At 46.9% G+C, this 10,831-nt stretch overlaps 1 long non-coding RNA gene across 2 annotated transcripts in view; it reads left to right on the top strand.

Annotated features, from left to right (window-relative positions):
• LOC116551568 overlaps positions 1-9,296 on the top strand; it is a 16,864-nt gene extending 7,568 nt beyond the window's left edge. For both annotated transcript variants that reach the window (XR_004269000.1, XR_004269001.1), the window contains exons 3-4: positions 6,459-6,539; positions 9,209-9,296. This is a non-coding gene — a long non-coding RNA (uncharacterized LOC116551568). The remainder of the gene's footprint in view (positions 1-6,458; positions 6,540-9,208) is intronic.
• The last annotated feature ends 1,535 nt before the right edge of the window (positions 9,297-10,831 follow it).

The following is a 10,831-nucleotide window of genomic DNA, read 5'->3' on the forward strand; positions in this document are numbered from 1 at the left end:
GCACGGCACAGAGGAGGTGCTCCCATACAGCACACCACAGAGGAGGTGCTCCCACCCAGCACAGCACAGAGGAGGGGAGGTGCTCCCACCCAGCACAGCACAGAGGAGATGCTCCCACCCAGCACAGCACAGAGGAGGTGCTCCCACGCAGCACAGCACAGAGGAGCTGCTCCCACCCCAGCACAGCACAGAGGAGGTGCTCCCACCTCAGCACGGCACAGAGGAGGTGCTCCCACCTCAGCACGGCACAGAGGAGGTGCTCCCACCCAGCACGGCACAGAGGAGGGGAGGTGCTCCCACCCAGCACAGCACAGAGGAGGTGCTCCCACCCAGCACAGCACAGAGGAGGTGCTTCCCAGGGGTGCCCCATTTTCCATCCTCTCTCCCTCCTCCCTTTTTTCCCTCTCTTTCTTTTTTGATTTGTTTTTTGCTTCAACTTTTTATTTGAAAAAATTTCAAACCTATACAAAATTTGCAAGAAAAATACAGCAAACAAGTTGTTACTATTCATTTAGCTTCAGCAGTTGTTACCATTTTTGCCATGTTTGTGTTCTGTGAATATATGTATACACACTTACTATTTTTTGCTAGAGCATACAAAAGTAAGTCACAGACTTGATCACCTTTAAACTCTGAAAGTTCAGTGCACAACTCCTAAAAATACTGCATTCTCCAGCATGGCACATAAAGTTATGAAATTCAGGAAATGAAACATCGTTATAATGCTATTATCAAAAACGCAGTTCATAACCCAATCTTGCCCACTGTCCTCATAACGCCCTTAGTAGCATCCCCACCCCCAGCCCCCAATGCAGGATTGCACAATGCTTTTGTTTGTCATGTCTATTAATCTTCTTGAGCTTCCTTTTGACTCGTTGAAGAATTTTCTTTAGTGATGGTAAAAACACATAATTTAACATTCGCCATCTTAACCATGTACATTCCAGCAGTGTTAATCATGTCTGTTCACATTGCCAAGCAATCAAGCAACCATCACCTCCTTCCATCTCCAGAACTTTCTCATTTTCTCAAACAGAACCTCTGTACCTGTCAGACAGTAACTCCCCATTTCTCCTCTCCCCAGCCTCTGGCAACCACCATTGCACTTTCTGTCTCTAGGACTTTGACAACTGTAGGTACCTCATTAAAATGGAATCATACAATCTTTTGTGATTGGCTTATTTTACTCATATAATGTCCTCAGGGTTCATCCGTGTTGTGGCATATGTCAGAGTTTCTTTCCGTTTTAAGGCTGAAAAATACAACATTATGGGTGTATACCAGATTTTATCCATTTATCTGTCAATGGAAACTTGGGTTGTTTCCACCTTTCAGCTGTTGTGAATAATGCTGTCATGAATATTGTGTGTCCTTTGTGTTTTATGACATTTTTGAAGAGTACGGCCTCCTTGTTTGGTACAGTATCTCTCCATTTGGGATTGTCTTATGGTTTCCTTATGATTCGACTTATGGTTGCATTTTTGGCAAGGACACAAAACAACTGATGTGTTCTTCTTCGTGTACCATATCAGGAGGCACACAAAGTCACTTTGTCCCATGGCTAGAGATGTGAGTTTGACCACTGGTTACAGTGTTGTTGCAGAGTCCTCCACTGTCAACATAATTTTTCCCCTAGTAGTTGTTAAATCATCTGTGAGGGGTACTTTAAACTGTGGAGACAAACTGTTTCCTAATATACTTTGACTCACTGGTGTTAGCTTCTGTTGGTGAGTCTTGCATGAATCATTTATTACTGTATTGGTTGCAAAATGTATTATTTTCTAACTGTTATCATTCCTTCCACATTGATTAGTTGATATTCTACTTACAGTGGAAGACGTTTCCTTCTCTTCTGTTCCTTTCTAAAATTAATATGGACACATGGTCTCCCTCTCCTTTTAACAAATTTAATGCATTCTAGCCCATTGGTCTTACTATTCATCTTGATGCTCAAATTGCCTTTGGTTTGGCCCCTTCCTTTTCATATGCTTCTATCATATTTTGAGCATGTGTTAACTTTGTGGCAGAAACAAGACATTCTAGGTTTCCCTTTCTTCCTTTGGTCCTGGACTCAATTGCTTCTCCAAAGAACTCTGCTTTCTTAGTGAAGAATGGGATTTAGGGACCATGTCTGGCCACTAGTGTGCTCACTGTTGATGGGTGTCACTGTTTCAGAGCACTTTCCATGGACACAGCCAGGATACCTCTGTAAATATGAATACCACACACAAACATTTTCGAGTTTTGGGCGTGGCATTCATATTTATGTAGGTAACCTGGCTATGAGATCATCCTAACTGTTCTCAGACTAGCCTAATGCTGAAGAGTCTTGACTTGCCTTCCACTATTCCACATTTGTTTCTCCTTTTCCTACAGCATCTCTATAACTATTCATTTACACAATCATAGCACACACACAAAATAGTTTCAAAAATAACCATACTGAGTAACGTTCAAGATTTATGCCCAGCAAAAAGATGTTTTTTCTCTCTAGACTGAGGTTATCCTCAAATGTTACTTTAATATGTTTTTTCCCCTTCTATGTGGTTACTGTTCTGATCATCTGTTGCCTTGTAACATACCAGACAACACTTAGAGGTGTGAAAACATTTCCTTCTCCTCACAGTTTTGTGGTTGACTGTGTTCAGCTGGATGGTTCTTGTTTGGGGCGTCTCAATTGGGTACAGCAGATAGTGTGAAGTCAGGCAATGACTTGGCCTGCATGGAAGTCTGAGATGGCTTCATCACACTTTGGGGCCTCAGCGCCCCCTCCACGGCTCCCTTTCCAGCAGAGGAGCCTGGACTTCTTTTTTTTTTTTTTTTTTTTTTGAGACGGAGTTTCACTCTTGTTACCCAGGCTAGAGTGCAATGGCACGATCTCGGCTCACTGCAACCTCCACCTCCTGGGTTCAGGCAATTCTCCTGCCTCAGCCTCCTGAGTAGCGGGATTACAAGCACGCGCCACCATGCCCAGCTAATTTTTTTGTATTTTTAGTAGAGACGGGGTTTCACCATGTTGACCAGGATGGTCTCGATCTCTTGACCTCGTGATCCACCCACCTTGGCCTCCCAAAGTGCTGGGATTACAGGCGTGAGCCACCGCGCCCGGCCCTGGACTTCTTATACAGAATCTCAAGACTTCAAGAGAGGGAGTCAAAGCTGCTGGGCCAGGGAAGGCATGTTCCTGAGGCTGGCCCCAAATCACTTCCACCATATTCCATTTATCCAAGCAGGCACAGGGAATTCCTCAAGTTGAGGGAAAGAAGAAAGAGATGCTGTGATGTTGGGGTTCAGGGGAGCCCTCAGTTCCCCTGAGAGGACATTTCTTCAGGTTATCGGTCTATCAGTCACCCACGAATGGAAGAAGAGACCATGGCACAGTGCACTTAAAGTAAATACCAGACCCCAAAACAGTGTTTGCAGAAAGTGATTTATTTAGGTAGAGAGAGATAAAGGAGAGGAAGAGAGAAAGCTTCCATGAGGGAGAGAGTGTGTGGAAGGGGATCCCAGAGGGGAAATCCAGGAGAGAGAAAGACAGCTTCCACCAAGGGAGTGTTCATGGAAGGGGGTCCAAACATGGAGTCCCAAAGGGGTGTGGAAGAAGGGGACTTCTAACCTGGGAGGAATTCCCACCTTCTCCAAAACCCCTGGTCAATGAAAGAGTTCCCTTAAACTTCTGCTGGAGTGATTGACTTTTGACCCTTTCCCACACCTGGAAAAATTAAAACAGAAACCATTAAGTCTCCCAGATGGAGAGAGATGGTAGGTGGGCATGGCACTGGGAAGTTCTTGCCCTTAAAACTACACCCCCTTGCAGACCCAGAAAGAGAACACGTTCTCTCAATGCCACCTTTCGATAAGAGTATACCAAGGTCTTGTTGCAGAAGAGTTAGTGGGATGGGGCTGTGGGCACAGCTATCTTTTGGAATTACCGCAGTTGTGTCAGCCCTCTGAGATGCAGCTGGGTTCATTTGCTTCTCTGTGTCTACAGCTTTATGTTTCTCCCTCCCTTCCTTGTCGTTAGAGACAGAATGCTTGCTCCTAGGTACCACAAGAAAAAATTACCATTCAGACAAAAAGTTTTCTCAGCAAGGCAATTTTACTTTCTTCAGAAAGGGTGCTGTCCACCAGCAATCTTGCCACAAAAGCACTCCCACACTCACGCGACCTCCAGATTTTTGGCCACCAAGGAAGGACTTTGTCACACCCTCTTGATGTTTGCTACCTTGGTCTGTGCACAAAGTTGCCTGGTCATCACAACGCTGCAAGCCTTTTCCCCGCATTGCTGAGAGTCTGGGTTTATTCCTCACATCAGGTGGGTTCTGATTCCTTACTCCTGAGGTCGCCTCAGCGAGGCAGCAGAATATGCCTCCTCACAAGAGAGAACCAAAGACCACCCCCAGAGGAAAATGGGTCCCCATACAGGCCACCATTTGTTAGAGACAGAATGTTCGTTCCTAGGTACCATAAGGAAAAATCAGCATTCAGACAAAATGCTTTCTCAGCAAGGCACTTTTACCTTCTGCAGCAATGGTGCCACCCACCAGCAACCCTGCCACGGGAGCACACTGAACAAAGGAAAGGCAGGAATATTTATTCCATACTCATCGGGTCCTTACTGCTATGTCCTGCCTCAGTTGGGTTGAGCTGGACCTCACAGTCTAGGCTAGACCCTTAAAACTAGGCTAACAACTTAAAACTTTCCAAAATAGGTAAAGGCAGTGGAGAACAAAGGAAAAGAGGACATTACTTGTGAAAGGACTTAGAAAAGTAATAACATTCTTAAATAAGGAAGGGGCCTAGACTGCGAGCTGGGCCATCCCTGTGAGCACGTCCAGCACAAGCATCTTGGTAAAAGTACAAGGACATAGAATGCACTTATTCCTTTTTTATCTAACAGCTGCATAGGGTAGGGCTTAACAAAGAATTATAAGCAAAAAGCAAGAAGGCTTTGAAGAAAGTTAGTCTTTAATAGAAAACTATTATTTCTAGCATTTATTATTTATTCTTTAACAAGAAGGGAAACTTTGAAGAGGAACTTTTTACTTTCTACAGTTGTTGACTTAAATTTTCTGAATATGTAAAACATTAACTTGCTTCCAAGAGTAAATACTATACAGAAGAGCTAGGATATACTCAGAGAAGTGCTGATCTTTTCCCATCCCACCCAGGCCATTCCAACCCTTGAATAGGAAACCTATTTCGTTTCTGGTTTATTTCGGTTTATTTTTGTAGGAATAAGTATATGTACTTATATCCTTTCTTTCCTTAAACAATAATTAACATTGCATACGTACTTCTGTGCGCTTTGCTTGCATCATTTAACGTGGTGTCTTGACATACCATGTGAGTTCACGGCAATCTTTCTCTTTCCACAGCTGCGTGGTACCCCACTCTGTGCCACCGTTAATTCAGCACATTTCCCGTGTGTGGGCATTCAATATTTTTTAACTATAAAAAAACCCCTGCTATACTGGATAACTTTATTTGTTTGTTTATTTGAGATGGAGTCTCACTCTGTCACCCAGGCAGGGGTGCAGCAGTGTGATCTCTGCTCACTGCAACTTCCACCTCCTGGGTTCAAGCGATTCTCCTGCCTCAGCCTCTTGAGTAGCAGGGATGACAGGCACCCACCACGATGCCTGGCTAATTTTTGTATTTTTTTTAGTAGAGACGGGTCTCCAACTCCTGACCTCAAGTGATCCATCCTATTCAGCTTCCCAAAGTGCTGACATTGCAGGCATGAGCCATGGTGCCAGGCTGGGGGACTTTACATACAGGTATTTCTGCACAGTGGGGCATATCTTTGAAGTAAAAACCTAGGGAGAAAATTGTTGAGTCAAAGGGTAAGTGGGTATACAGGGCTGTGAGATGTGCCAAACTCTCCTTTGGAAGGATATTGTATCTTGCATCCCCATTAACCGCCGTGTGAATATATTACCCCACAGCCTCACCAGGAGATGTATTACCAAGCTTTTGACTCTTTTTTCTGCCAGTCCAACAGGTGAGAAATGGTAACTGCTCTCCTTTATTCAATTGTGAGTGAAAGTGAACATTTCTTTTCTTTTTTTTTTTTAAATCCTGCTTCTTCTGTATAAGGTGATTATCTTTTAATATGACCTAGAGCCATTTATTCTGTCTTGAATGATCTATTTATGCCTTTGCCCATTTTTCCACTAGATTTGTGTATCTTTTCCCCTGTGTGTTTCTACATGTTCTTTATAAAAGATAAAACATGTTTCTACATGTCTTATCAGGGATATTGGTCCATTACCTTTGATGTATGTTGTACACAGTCTCCCTCCAGTTGCCATTTGTCTTTGTAACTCTTGTTTAATTGCATCTGGGTTTTCACTCATAACTAAAAGCCTTTCTCCATCCATAGCCACATGCATTTTTTTTTCTAGGACATTTAGGTCCCTGCTGACTTTACTCTCTCCTCTTTCCCTCCCTCCTAGGGTGAAGAAGGGAATTTAAGAACACTTCACCCATCTGGAACTAGGAAACGCCGTGGGAGCAGACATCGCCAAGCATCTGTGGTAAGAAGCGTCCCACCCTTCCTTCGGGCAGAGCCTGGGACCTTAGGAGCTTAGAAGCTGCTAGACTCTGGGACCCTAGTTGATGAGAAGCAGCAGGTTAGAGGTGGGCATGCTGGAAACAGCAGGGAATGTCATCTGTCCAGCCCGATACCAGGATTTTTCTTAGAAGACAGGAAAAACTGTACAAAACCAGAGAAACAATTTTCAAGATTCTACGGGGGAAATTTCCACATATAATTTCCATCCTCTACTTACATAAAAGTAGAGATTGCCAGAAACCTCTGTGTGCCTAACACCCAGCTTCAATGAACATCAGTGCTTGGCTGCACTGTTTCAGAAAAAAGAATTTACAAACCTCTCATTTTGACGCATAGTCTCTGACATTTCCTGCAACCCCCACCCGTCGAGTGTCGGGATCCTCACTGCGGCCCATCTCAGCTCAAGAGAGCACGATGTTCATGTTGATGACCTTGAGTTTGCAGAGAAAACAATACTGTTCAGTGTGGTTCTCTGAAGAGGTCAGAGAAGTGGGTAATCCATTAAAAAAAAAAAAAAAAAAAGATTCCCGGGAAAATGCTTCAAGGGTTTGATGCTGAAAGTGGTGGCTTGGGACTTATCTCCACGCAGAGGGCTTCACCGTGACGGAGGCGTCCCGTCCTGCTTCCCTGCAGACATGGGACTTATCTCCACGCAGAGGGCTTCACCATGACGGAGGTGTCCCGTCCTGCTTCCCTGCAGACATGGGGCATCTCCACGCAGAGGGCTTCACCATGACGGAGGTGTCCCATCCTGCTTCCCTGCAGACATGGGGCCAGTTGTAGCTGTGGATTCCACACTCTTCCTGCCATTATGGTTTTTGGCATTAGTGCCAATTTTCTGGGTTATCCTCTGACAAGCCTAAGGTTAGTATTTACAAAAAAACAAACAAAGCAACCCACCAATGCCAAGCCGCTCAGTGCTGATATGTGAGAGAACAATGCCCCTAGCCACAGAATGACAGCCAGGCGGCAAATGAGCTAAACCTTGTATTTCTTTTTGTGCAAGGAGCGTTGTAACAAGAATAGGCATTAACAATGGAAAGCCCTTCCTTCCATGTTTTCCTGTTTCCTACCAATCCCTCTCCACGTGGGTTTATAAGCCTTACGTCATCTTGGCCATCCTATAAATAAATACCGTTTCGTAGGGAACAGGGTATCTCTGGGCATCGCCATAGGGTCTCTGTCCAAATTGCTTCAGGGTCTTCCACCCTTCACATTGATCACCTCCCAGTTACCTCTCATGGCTTCTGGGCAGGGCAACCTAAACTCCCCGCCAGGTTTCTCTAACACACGCGCTGCCAACCAGCCCCACAAGGGAACATGGTTGCAAAGAGAAATGGAAAGAGGTTGAAGTCTAGCAAGAGCAGGTGAGGAAATGATGGAGGAGGAAGAGGTGGGTGTGTCCTTCCCTCTCAGGCAGTGGAGACAATCCAAGGAAGACAGGTGGAATGGGGGGAGCCGGAGAAACTCAATCCCCAAAAGTCAGAGTGTCCGACACCTTTGCTGAAGAGGAAGAGCCAAGTGTGGAGGAGGAGAGAGAGAAATGGTTTAGTTTGATCCAAGCGAGGTAAACCCTGGGTTGCATCCAGGTGAATGGAGCTGGGGAAGACCAAGGGGGAGGTCGGTGGAGGGCTGATGGCTGGGGGCTTGGAGGAGTTTGCTGTGCAGTGGTAACTCCACAGGGTGAGACAGGAAAAAAGCAGGGAAGAGGGAGGAGGACTGGACCGAGGCCAGTGTCTGGAGGTGGACACACACCGGGAGCCGCTGACTTGCAGGTTCTCCGTGTGAACCACGAATAAAACGCTAAGCTCTTTAGCTGGCTGAATTGGCCCCCCTTCTCAGTTAAGGGGATTCTAAAGAAACCTAAAAACTTACTTCACCCCACAATGGCCAAGAAGGGGTCAGACATGACTCATGATGCCTTTGTCCTTGAGAGTTCAGGCTCAGCTGACCAGCATTAGCCTCAAAACACACATCTTAAGACAGACAAAGCAGACTCTTGCTAGGCGTGGTGGCTCATGCCTGTAATCCCAGCACTTTGGGAGGCCTAGGCAGGTGGATCACCTGAGGTCAGGAATTCAAGACCCACCTGGCCAACGTGGTGAAACCCCATCTCTACTAAAAATACAAAAAGTTCACCAGGTGTGGTGGTGCTCGCCTGTAGTCCCAGCTACTCGGGAGGCTGAGGCAGGAGAACTGCTTGAGCCAGGGAGGTGGAGGTTGCAGTGAGCTGAGATCGCGCCACCGCAGCCCACCCGCCTGAACAACAAAATGAGACTTTGTCTCAAAAAAAAAAAAAAAAAAAAAAGATATCAAATTCCAACCTGGCTTTAGCGTAGCATCAAATGACAGCAGGTTCTAAAGAAATATCAAAGTATTTTATCCCAAAATGTATTTATATTACATATTTTGAAATGGCCCTGCAAAGCTGTCTCTTGTGATGGAATAATTCTCCTCTTTTTTCTGGTCTTTGTTTTCTGCTCCTAAAGAGATTAACTGAGAATCTAAAACCTTCTAAAGGTCTCCATTGCCTCCAGGGGTAGCCATCTAAGAGACCTCATCTATATAATAAAAACCTTGGTTTCCACAACCCCTTATCTTAACCCAGGCATTCCTTTCTATTGATTCCAGCTCTCTGGATGATAACTGAAACTTTTTAACCAATCGCCAATCAGAAAATCTTTGAATCCGCTTGTGATCTGTAAGCCCCCACTTCACTCCATGTTGTTCGACTTTCTGGACTGAACCAAGCACGCCTCACATACTTGGGTGATGTCTTCTGTCTCCCTAAAACATACACAACCGCGTTGCAAGCCAACCACCTTGGACACATGTTCTCAGGACCTCCTGTGGCCACATGACGGGTCATGGTCCTCACATTTGGCTGGAAATAAATCTCTTCAAATACTTTATAGGGTTTGGATCTTTTTCATCCACATGATGGTTAATAGTGTCAACTTGACTGGATTGAGGAATGCCTAGATCTGTGGGAAGCGTTGTTCCTGGGTGTGTCTGTGAGGGTAATGCTGGCTGGGGCTGACATTCTAGTCGGTGGACTGGGAGGGGAAGACCCACCCTCAGTGTGGGTGGGCACCATCCAATCGGCTTCCGGTGCAGCTGGTACAAAGCAGGCGGAAGAAGGGGGATACGCACTGACTGAGTCTGCATTCTCTTCCCACGCCTGCTGCTTGCGTCTTCTCCTCCTGCCTTTGGACATCAGACTCCAGGCTCTCCAGCCTTTGGACGCTGGGGCTTGCACCAGTAGCCTCCCGGGGGCTCTCGGGCCTTTGACCGCAGGCTGAGGGCTGCACCGCCAGCTTCCCTGGCTTTGAGACTTTTGGGCTCAGACTGGGCCACACCACTGGCTTCCCTCTTTTCCAAGTCTGCCGACAGCCCACTGTGGGGCTTTGCCTTGTAATCCTATGAGCCAGTTCTCGCTGCTGAGCTCCCTGGCATACATTCTGTTGGTTCTGCACTCCGGAGAGTCCTCACTAGCACAGCCTACCTCCATGTCTTTGCTGCTCCCTCCTGCTTGGTAGCCCGGAGCTGCCTGCACAACCTGGTCCAAGGCTGAGCCGTCCGTATTGTCCCAGGGAATGCCCCAGCGATGAGACGTGGCTGCACACCCGACCTAGCTAGAGCTCATCACAGGCCCTCCTGTGTTTTCTGGCTGCAACTGGCAAGAGGGCCCCGCGTCTCCTGCTGTGGGCCTCCCTGCCCTTGCTGGGCCCCGAGCCCATCAGGCTGTTCTGGCTGACACTGAGTGCAGTCGGATTCCAGCACTTGCAGCCAGGGTCCTGCTCAAGCAGGTACCAGTTTACAGATGGGCCAAGGATGAGGCTGTGTGAGTGAGCAGGTGGGGCAGGGCGTGACCGCCCACCACCGTGTTCTCAGGGAGGGAGGCGGGTGGCAGAGACAGATGGGGACAGATCACTGGGGAAGGCTGACGGGACTGGGGCTGCCACAAAGGACGATGACCTGGGTGCCTTCAGCAACAGGAACTTGCTCTCTTCAGCTCTGGGGGACAGAGGTCCCAAATGAAGGTGTGTCAGGGCTGTGCTTCCCCAAAGGGTCTCGTGGAGAATACTCTCGTCTCTTCCACCCTCTGGTGGCTCCAACCTCTTCTCCGTCTCTGCCTCCATCTCCGCACCGGCATGGCCCTTTCCTCTTCCCGTGTCTTCTCCTTGTCTCTTAGGAGGACATCTGTCATTGGCTGCTTAGGATCTTCCCAGATCACCTGGGATCATGTCATCT

Source organism: Sapajus apella, unplaced genomic scaffold, assembly GCF_009761245.1.
Source record: "Sapajus apella isolate SASKATOON/1434 unplaced genomic scaffold, GSC_monkey_1.0 scaffold10, whole genome shotgun sequence".
Taxonomy (NCBI): Eukaryota; Metazoa; Chordata; class Mammalia; order Primates; family Cebidae; genus Sapajus; species Sapajus apella.